Source organism: Aotus nancymaae, unplaced genomic scaffold, assembly GCF_030222135.1.
Source record: "Aotus nancymaae isolate 86718 unplaced genomic scaffold, 86718_ANA_hifiasm-v0.15.2.pri h1tg000006l, whole genome shotgun sequence".
Classification (NCBI taxonomy): Eukaryota; Metazoa; Chordata; class Mammalia; order Primates; family Aotidae; genus Aotus; species Aotus nancymaae.
Genome location: NW_026988417.1, coordinates 81,953,945 through 81,964,619, shown reverse-complemented (window position 1 = coordinate 81,964,619; position 10,675 = coordinate 81,953,945). Strand labels below are relative to the sequence as shown.

At 39.1% G+C, this 10,675-nt stretch overlaps 1 non-coding gene across 1 annotated transcript; it reads right to left on the bottom strand.

The window, feature by feature from the left end:
• Window positions 1-302: 302 nt before the first annotated feature.
• Window positions 303-404, bottom strand: LOC135272061 (U6 spliceosomal RNA). Its single transcript, XR_010340168.1, has one exon. It is a non-coding gene; the product is annotated as a U6 spliceosomal RNA (small nuclear RNA).
• Window positions 405-10,675: the final 10,271 nt, after the last annotated feature.

Genomic DNA, 10,675 nt, shown 5'->3' with positions numbered 1-10,675 from the left:
CCCTAGCCCTTCACCCCCAGGGCCCCAGTGTGTGATGTTCCCCTCCCTGTGTCTGTGTGTTCTCATTGTTCAACACTCACTTGTGAGTGAGAACATGTGGTGTTTGGTTTTCTGTTCTTGTGTTAGTTTGCTGAGAATGATGGTTTCCAGTTTCATCCATGTCCCTGCAAAGGACATGAACTCATCCTTTTTTATGGCTGTATAGTATTCCATGGTGTATATGTGCCACATTTTCTTTATCCAGTCTACTTGTTTTAATCTGTGCAGATTCTATACTTTTTTGTCAGCTCAGTGATGCATTTAAAAATAATAGCATTTTCTCTTTTTAAAATTTTAATTTACAGGGGCCATGCTAGTCTTCTCTGTATTGTTCCAATTTTAGTATATGTTTTGCCAAAGTGAGCATGTTTTCTTATATTTTATCTAGTATTTTTAGTTGTTCGCAGCACAAAGGTCATTCAAAGAATCTAATCTTCTGTACGGGTGGTCAATGGCTTTCTTGTTGTTAAATCCAATGGACTTTTCTTAGTCCTTCTCTTAATTGCTCTCTGTGTATCACTTCTTTTTCCTGAAATACACTCTTCCCTGGCTTTCATGATCCCACACTACTAGATAGTCTCTTGCTGCATTGATTTTATTAAGCAATTATTTACTGTAGTTATTTGAATAAATGATGCTCTCCTACTCCTTGATTGTAAATTCCTTGAGAACAGAACTTTTATCTTAATCATGAATACAGTGCTCAATATTGTGCTAATTCATTCTCTCAACCAATATTTATTGAACATGTTCTATCTTCCAGGACCATTCAGGGGCTGTATAACAAAATTGCCAAGGCATTTAAGGTTCCTGCTGTCCCAGACCTTAAATTTGTTAGGGAACACTGTAGGTACTCAAAAAGGGGTTAAAATGAATAATACAATGAAGAGTAGCAAGAGGAAAGAAGAAAAGAGGAAAACTGTCAGTCACAAGAGAGGGTAAGGTTATGTTTAGAAGAATGGCAATAAAAATGTCCTCAAGAGAAAGTGTTAAAATTAGCTGCCTAAGGTAGGTATTCTAGAACCAAATCTAGGTTTAGAGTGTCAGATAGTGGCTGCGATGAGAATAAGCTGGCTTAACTGGAGTAGGAAAATTTAGAAATAGGAAGCTAAACAATCTCCAACTGCTTTTGAATATCTTGCTTTTTATTACCGCTCTGTGTACATACCTTATTTAAGGGCATTGACAAATAAGTGAAGATAATGACAATGATTGTGAGAAGTACATTTCATCATTCTCCTTATCCAAGCTTCTCCCTCAAAGGACAGGGACCCTGTTCTCTCTCTCTCTTTCTCTGCATTTCAAACCCCTCTTTTATTACTTCTTCAAACATTTACACTTCTGCTTCTCACTTATGTGTATCTTCTCGTTGTTAATTTCTATCTCTTGGTTCTCTGGAGTATCTTTCTTCTCTGTATTTTTCTATTTGTATTCCCCTCACTTTTTTCCTTCCCATCACTCCTGTGCCTTTATTTGTCTTGGTAAACTCTTTAATTTTAGGTATTGAAAGTTCAGTTCTTGACATTTTCACTTCTATTATTCTTCTTCAGTGATCATAGCCAGTTTCATGATTTAAACTAGCAACTCTATGTGGCAGAATTCCAAATCTGACTTTCTAGCTCCAACCTTTCTTTCTCTTTTATCAGTTTGGTCAACTACCTCATCAAGAGTTTATGAATCCCTGCCATATTGGTTGAATTTCAGTGTTCTATGTAACATCATATTCACAGCATATGAACATTCTTACCAACATTTACAAAATAGATGGCTCTTGACTTTGTGTATGTATCTTCCTGACAAAGGCAAGCATTTTCATAGTCTGCATTCCTGTCCCCACAAGTCACCACAGAATTTGAAAAATAAACATCAGTGGCTTTAAAAAGTGCTTCGCTTAGATAAAAAATTCTTAAGAATTTAAGTCTTTACCTACTTTGTGTTTGTTTTGGTCTGTGATGCTTTGCCTTTCATAAAAAACCCTTAAAGGAATAGTATGATTCTTATTCTGTTGATATATATAATGTGCATTGCAAAGCAGAATTTATTAAAGTGAAAAAGTAAAGTATAAGCTTTTGGAATATAAGCTCTATTTTAAGATTAAGCTCTATTTTAAGATTATAAGCTCTATTTTAAGATTAATATAAGCTCTATTTTAATAATTCTATTTATTCATTGTAAATATGAAATTACAGCAAAAGAATAAGAGAAAATTGACTCTATGTCCTAAAAATGCTAAAATGTTCCTGACTAGTTGATATATGCACTAAACCATTCTGTAACTCAGGTTTCAACAACCTGGTTATTCATTAAAATGCTGTGAAGATAAAATGGAAACATGTCAACTTAAACTTCATAGACACTTTCAAAACTGTTTGCAGCAACCTTCAGAAGTAGGACAGTAAAACAAGTTTCTGGTAAATAACTACATTTATTAAATTTGACAATTGGTCATTTGACTAGTTGAGTCTTGACAAACTGACCTATGTTAAAAGATAAGCTTAGGCCCATTACAATTAAAGAGTCTATTTGAGCACATAGCAATTCATGAATCAGGTAGCCCCAAATCACAAGCAGTTTGGACTCCACCAAGGAGGCATGAAGAGAGAACTTTTATAAGGGGTTCATGAAAGCAAGACAAAGAAACTATTTTACCGTTTAAGGTGGAAAATCTCTAGTTAGAGGTTAGTTGAAGGTTTCTGATTGGTACAGCTCCTAATTAGAGCTTTGTTGGCAGTTTCTGATTGGTTGAGTTAATCTGAGTTGGGTTTCAGTTTGCTTATGTAGGAATCCAGAATGCAGCCTAACGGCCTTCTAATTTTTTAACATCTATAAAAACAGGCAGATAGAGGAAGGCCATCCTGTTTAGATTTTCTAAACCACCTTGGATCACAGAATTAGATGAGGTTAGGAAAGCTGCTAGAGAGGATTTTCCACGGCCAAGGGATGCAATGGGTAGCTCTGTGTCAAAGGCTATAGTCTAGCTGGGGCCAAATGGGAGTCGAACTCAAACATGTAATGGGCTTATGACACCAATGAGAGCCAAGGAGAGGCAGTCTCATCTAAGCAGTCACTAATGGGCAGTGATGAAGAAGGTGAAAAGCCAACGCACTGCTGACACCAGGTTTAGTCTTTAAGAGTAAAGGTCAGCAGGGCAAGTATACAGCCAGGAAGAGCACAAACACTTCTCCAAAGACTGGAGATAACAGAGAGGAGTTCAAGGAGAGCACCTGAGCCTGAGGATTTCACCTTCATGGCAATGTTGAGAGGTTGATGAAGCTGCACACCCCTTTTCCATATACCCACGTGCTGCCTTGAGGAGAAAATTAGGGGAATGGATGAACCACTTGAGAGACCAAAGATTTTTATCAGAGAGGGGCTAAACAGCACCCACAAAGTAGTATTTAAATTATCAGAGTGAACTAAGATTTAAAAGAGATTAGATATTTACAATTCTTCCCTCAGTTACAAATTGGAACTATGGGCCTTAGAAAGCCAGATTAATCACAGATGAAATAAATGAATTGTATTTCCCATTATATATCCAAATTGTAGTTTTAGGTAAAATTTGTGATCTTACTGTGTTTATTGTTCAAGTTATCTGTATTTTTTTTTTTTTATCTTCTTGAACTTCAAAGACAGAATATATTAAATAATTTCATTACATTTATGTTTCTATCAATTTATCTTGTATGACTCATAATTTTTATTTTATCCCTTTAAGTATTACTTTATTTATAAAACACAGCTTTATTATTATCACCATCATTATGCCTATCATTTATGTAAGATAATCATTTTTGTCAAACTTGCTTTTTGCATAAAATTTTACTTTGTTAGTATATTGTCACTCCTAACTTTCAGTTTATTTGTTCTTTCTTTACTTTAAAATGTTGTGTGACCTTTTGCTTAAGATATGTCTCCTGTAAACAGCACATGGGGTTTTGGTTTGTTTTTTCAATGGAGTTTCACTCTGTCACCCAGACTGGGATGCAGTGGCGCAATTACAGCTCACTGAAACCTCTGTCTCCTGAGTTCAGGAGATTCTCCTGCATCAGCCTCCTAAGTAGCTGGGATTACAGGTTTGCACCACCATGCCCAGCTAATTTTAGCATTTTTAATTGAGATGGGGTTTCACCATGTTGGCTAGGCTGGTCTTGAACTCCTGACATCAAGTGATCTGCCCCCCTTGGCCTCTCAAAGTGCTGGGATTACAGATGTGGTCCACCACGCCTGGCCTGTATTGGTTTAACTTAATACTAGAATAAAGTATTAGACATTTTCCACTCTCCCTATGTTCATTAAAAACATTACCAGGCTTCTATTTCCCCAGTCCATTCTGGGTCATTGTCAACATCACCTGGGATTTCTATACTCAGACAATATTGCTAAAACATCAGCATGCCTTACATTTTTAGAGTTTTTCCTTTCCAAGTTATTTTTCTTATTTTATATTTTTAGAGTTTACATTTCTTATTTTTGTATTTCATATATTTTGTAGCTGTACTTACACTTAGATATCTATATTTAAATGGTTTTAAAACGAACTGCCAGTTCTTTTATGAGGCTGACAGGTTCTTGTGTTTTCAATTTTGAATCTGCTAGAGTTTACATATTGTTTTTTAATTTGAGGTAGGTTACATGGGTGGTATGATAAATTGCTGAACTCTTGCATAAGACAGAATAATTTTCTGTTGCCTTTACACAAGAATAACAACCTGGGTGGGTATAAAATCATTTGCTTACAACTCTTCTCCCTTAAAATCTATGGAGAGTCATCAATTTCTTACAACACTTTGAACTACAAAGTAACCTGAAGACAAATTCTGTGTGTGCGTGTGCGTGTGTGTGTGTGTGTCTGTAACTTTTTCTGGCTGCATGCTTTGTGAGCTGTCTTGATAGTATAAACTGAACAATCTCTCTCTGTTACTATTTCCTGCTATTCAGTAATTAGTATTCCAGGTGCCTATTCCTATTTTCAGTTCAAGCATATATGGAATTTAATTTTGATTATTGCAAATTTAGAGTCTGGGTTGTTTACTTTCTGTCACCTCATCATTTTTATTCCGTGACCCTATTACCAGTGCCCTGCGTTCTTGAGATCTCCCATGATAGAAATCAAGAGAGATCACCAAACATAGCAACAAGAGTTTATTCAGCTTGTGCACAAGGGATTTAGTACTGAAAGGAAAAGGGAATGGGCTAATCTCTGAGGGTAGTATGTGGGTGTGTTTTATAGGGCCTTTCTACAGGGAAGGATTACATCAGGGCACGTATGGATGTTTTTCTAGCATTTGTGCAGTGACTCAACATGCTTCTTCATACATTGTATGCAGTGTTAGCATTATAAATCTCTACTCCAGGCATGATTTTTAGCATTAAAATAAGGAAGAGGTAACTATAGGTTGGAGTCAGTCTTCAGAGCCCTGGGGAAGTCCCTAGCCCCCTGAAGTAAGAACTTGCATTTAATGACTTCTTGGATCTTTTGTTACTGATTGCCTGAGAGTTAGGTAAGCTACACCTTGAGTAAGGGGCTTTTGCTCTTTTCCTCCAGATAATTTTCAAACAGGAAACCAACCAGCCTGCTTTTCTCAACCTTATCTTCGGCATTCTGGGAAACTGTTTCAAGTGTCTCATGAAAGTTACTAATTGAATATTTTACAATGTTCTTCTTGCTCTTTACAATCTCCAATGAAGACTTTAATTCTGATACTCTATTTTTGCTTTCCTGGAAAGTTGCCCATTTTGGTTAACTTACCATACCAATGCTGAAACGTCTTCAGCATTGCTTCATAGAGCCCATGTATTTTTGCATCTTAATGAAGAAAACTGCATGTTTTCTATAGGTTGCTTCTGTTTTGCAAAGAAAATCCACTGGCATGATCTTAACTCTCATAGTAATTTTCATAGGTTGTATCCTTTCTCCCTCCCCATGACACAGAGCTATCGGGGTATGTTATTTATTTGTTGGTTGAAGGATGTACAGAATGTCATCCACCTCACTATCCACTTGGGTGCTCCAAGATTTTCTTTCTTATCTAGACCTCATTTGGTGGAGGCTGTGAATGTCCTAAGCCAGTGTGTACTGCGGCTATGCTGGACTGAAATGGTATCTCGTATCTGTAATTGCTGAATGGGAATTTATTTTTAAAAATCTGAAGTATCCTGCAAATGCAATGTATGAAAATAATGGTACCCTGCAAATACATGGTTCCCAGTGCTGTAAGAATGCTGTATACCCATATTGATTTCCCTTTACTCCCTATAGTCCTCTCTCTTGAGACGTGTAATCCCTGAATGGGGGATGTGAAATAGTAGAAAGCAGAGTCAGCTACCTAATTTGCAGGGCCCAGTGCAAAATGAAAATATGGGGCCCCTTAAAGTGAAGGTGTTGTTAAAGGTACTAAGATACAAGCATTTCCCTGTCTTCTTCAGTCTCTCTTTGAACCTATCATGCTGTTTTTTTTAATTTGCTATTTAATGTCACACACCTTTGGGCACAGGCACACTTGCTGGACAAGTGCAGACATCACAGGTGCTGGTGCCTACCCTGCAGTCCACTGCCACACTAATGCACTTGTCCTGGCTGGGGGTGGGAAAGCCAATCTCCCCTTCCCATGTGTCTGCCTTCCCAGCCCAGAGCACTGGGTGACTGCCAAGGGGTTACAACCTGTCAGAGGTGCTTGTTACCTGGATTGGGGTGAGTAAGAAGCTCTCTCCAGCCAATCCCCACCTAATGTACCACAGCACTATCAGCCTGGGGCAAAATAGCTCCTGCCATGCCTTACCCAATATGCCTCTGGGCAGCATGCCCAACCTCAACATCTGTGAATTTGTGCCCAGGCCCCTGCCAGGGGAGGAAGGTGGCAGTGGTCACCAGGCAGGAGTGGGGAGAAAGAAGCTGGGTGGGATCTGTAGTGACAAAGGTCACGGAGCTGGCAGCTGAGAGCCTGTCCCAGGAGGCAATAGAAGGGACCATGTACACCTAGGCATCAAGCCCCAGTATGTGTTTCATTGCCCCATCAGACTTCACTTTCCATCCTCTTTTAAATGGTTTACAAATCTTATTTTGAAGAGCTGTTCAGACCTTTTGTCTTTTTCTGTGCCTGCAAGGATATTTTACTAAGAAAGTTAAGATAAAGCACACAGATGATTCTTTGCCCATTGATATTTTCACTCACGATGCTATTTAGACCTTAAGAAAGGTAAAGCAGACTCTTTCCTTTCCCTTTAACTACTCTGTAGCGGTGTATCCAGCACCATGAAGCCCTGAGGTCTTCTCTATTCACTGAAACAGGAGAGCAGACAGATACAGTGTAAGGAAGTAGACAGTTTTGTTTTGTTTTGTTTTGTTTTACAGCTGGCTCTAGAATTCTTTTAAGATGACTGTCTGTCAAGGAAAAAATATTTTCTAAGCTGCCTGGGGTAGAAGGTGAAACATAAACGTTACTTGCTGAAGTGCTAAAAGTTGCTTGCTTGCTGAATTGAAGTGCATGAAACAGAGAGATTTGTCTTGCTGGAAGTAGGAATGAAAATGTGTAACAGAAAGGGATTCTCCCCGAGATGACAGAAAACTCTATGCTCTGGGTGATCTTTCTGTCTCTGGGAGATTCAAATTTACAGAATGTGGGATAATTTTTTTTCTGGGGTGAAAATACAGAATCTTAAAAATAAAAGTCAACGCACTTCTCATTCCCAGTAATTCTTGTCCTTTAGCTTCACTGCTTCAGGGAAAATGCAAATAATGCTGAGAACAAAGAAGTCTTTGCTTAGCTTTACTTTCAAAGTAGACCAAAGACAGGGAAAAAAAGAGTGCAGTAGAAACAATAATCTGGAAAGCAAGGCTTTCACTTGCAAGAGCCAGGCTAGTTCAGAAAGGAAAGGAAAAAAAAAAAGACTTGTGATTCTAAGAAGCTAAGAAACTACTAAGGACTGAAGGGGTTCAGGTTATGCCCCAAAAACATGCCACTTTGGCATAAGGATTATTTGAGCTGAAGGCAACTGAGAATCAACAGGTGCAGGAAGTGTTCTCTGCTCTCCTCTTGCTTGCCTAAAAGTAGGGAATAAATTTCCCTTGTAAAGGTATCATCCTGTAACTGAACTCAGGTCTGGCTATTCACAGTTTCAAAAGCCTGACACATGAAAGGTGAGGTGTGGTGAAAGGAAAGCAGCTTTAATAAAATGCTAGCAGTGAGGAGATGCCCGGACTCAAGTCTCAAAATGAAAGCTCAAATTTTAAGGCTGACTGAAGGGGTTTATAAAGGGGAAACCTCGTATGGGAAACATGGAGGAATTGTGGAAATAATGTCTGCATGTCATGTTCCGATGGCTGTCTTGAGTTATTGTCCACCTGGAGAACTAGCTGGTGCCATCTTGACTGTGACAGGTTGTAGATTAACCACCTTGAGGTAATCTGCAGCTGGGTCTCCAGGCCTGGGCTGTTTCAAGATTAGCCCCTGGAATTTCTAAGCAATCATATAGTTAGACAAGCATGTATATGTTGGTCATAGGGTCATGGTATAAGGGAGTGTCCAGGGGGAAGGAGAGAAAGAAACGGAAAAACAAAAACAAAACCAAAAAACCATTTAAATCCACTTTAAGACTATTGGGAAGGGCTTTAAAATACATTTTAAACCTGAGACCCTCGGTTACAACTCCCCACTGTCAAGTTCCATTCCATTTCTATGGAAAGGGGATGATGTGCTCCATCTAGCTACTTCCTGCTGAAACAGGGTGCCATTAAGGGGCAGTGGAATGGAACCTCACCACTTGCAGTGGAAAATACTTTTGAGTCCATTAGCTTACAGAGAGATCTGCTAGAGCATCATGGTGAGTATGTAACAGCAATATGGTCTACAGCAGAAGAATAAACCTATCCCTATAATCATGGCTGAAATTATGAGCAACTTTTTTTCACCAGGAGCGGCCTGATCCAAACCATGAGGAGAGTCATTGACTTAGGACCTTGTGGGATAAGACATAGCATTTATTTGCTTGTGCATGTCTTATAGGGCTGAGGATTTGTTTCCAGAATTATCTAGGATGTACACACACTACACAGTCTTAATTATAGTGCACATTCCCCACTGTCAATTGTGCTTGACGCTCCTATGGGAATATGACAACAGGTTGGCTAAACGTACATATTTAACAGGTTGCAGGAGGGGCTATGAATATTCATGAAGGTGGTCCTGACACACGTGCATTGAACAAATATGCACATAACATCTGACTTATGTTCATTTTGCGGTGAGACTTAATATTTAGATGCAATAAAATTAGGCCCTGTACATTAAAATGTCTTTTCAGGGCAGAAAGGCACGCAAGTGTGCAATTTCTGTAAACCAGCTATAACTAGTCCCTGGTCGGTGGTCTTTTATCAGGTGAAAGTTATTAAAGTCAGTCTTGTGTCTAATTAAATCTGTAGTTATAGCTCGTGGAACAGGGGCTGGGGGCCAGTTAGCTTATCTTGAGGCCAGTGCCTGTCTAACTGCTAGAGAAAAAGAAAACCCTTGTGGCAGCTAGAAGACAGCTTACTCTTTTAAGTGTAGGGGTGTCACTTAACCCTTGCCTGCATGGTCTTAGGTCCTGTTTATAATTTGATATTTTGTTGTTACAGGAGTCTGTTTTTTCAATCTTATAATCTCTGTAAGATTTTGTTTTGTTTTTACTGATGGGCCCCTGTGGTGACTGACAGCTGTAGTCCTCGGAGTCTGGGGAACTCAGTGCTGCTCGCACACCTAGGCATACACCCCAGCCAGCATTCCCAGAGATAGGTCAGTGCTCTGGATCTCAAGAGATGCCTGGGCTTCCTGGGGGTCTGCACAGAGTCTCTGAGAGAGAAGAGCTCCAGAGGCAAGCCTGGAGACCAGGGGCTCTCAATGAACAGCTGTGGGACTGCTTAATAGTTGGTGTTTATGACTGCCTGGAATGTAACTGCTTATCTTTCCACCCTTTCATATGCGGAAACAGGTTCAGAGAGGTCCAGTATGCTGCCAAGATTATCTATAGAGTGGAGAAGCTGAAGTTGGCATTCCAATCAGTTAACCTTCAACAACCCTACTCCTTCTGCTTGGCTAGTGTTTTTAAAGTCTGCAGATGAGCTATGTAAAATTGATTTTAGGTTTTAGTTTGCAAGTTTAAAAATAAGAATTCTTACACTTCACCTCAATTAGACAAAGACCCCAGTTGGCACATGAGACCTGTAATTCTGTAGGTATTAACATGTATAGTGTGTATATTTTTAAAAAACACGTTAATTTGTGAAAATATGAAGGTGATAGATGAACACAGCCCTCCTGAATAAGTCTAATTTTGGAAGTGCAGGGTCCTCCTTTGACTTCTAGTACTGTGTGTGTTTCTGACCCTGTGACTTGAGTGGCTGTGTCCTGCTTCTTATCTGCCGTGCCACTCAGTCCACCACAATTCTTCCTAGATCCAGAAAATTCATGAAGTGACTGCAAGACTGTCTGAAGACTGAAAACAAAGAATCCCAGAACAATAGCTACTATATCATTCTGCTTGAATTGCCTGTGGCTTCTTTGGCCCTGCCAACTCTATATTTATTTAGCACCTAGTTCTTCAACCAACCTCTGTATTACTTTGAGATTGAATTATGAAATAGTATTCACTGTGCAATTTT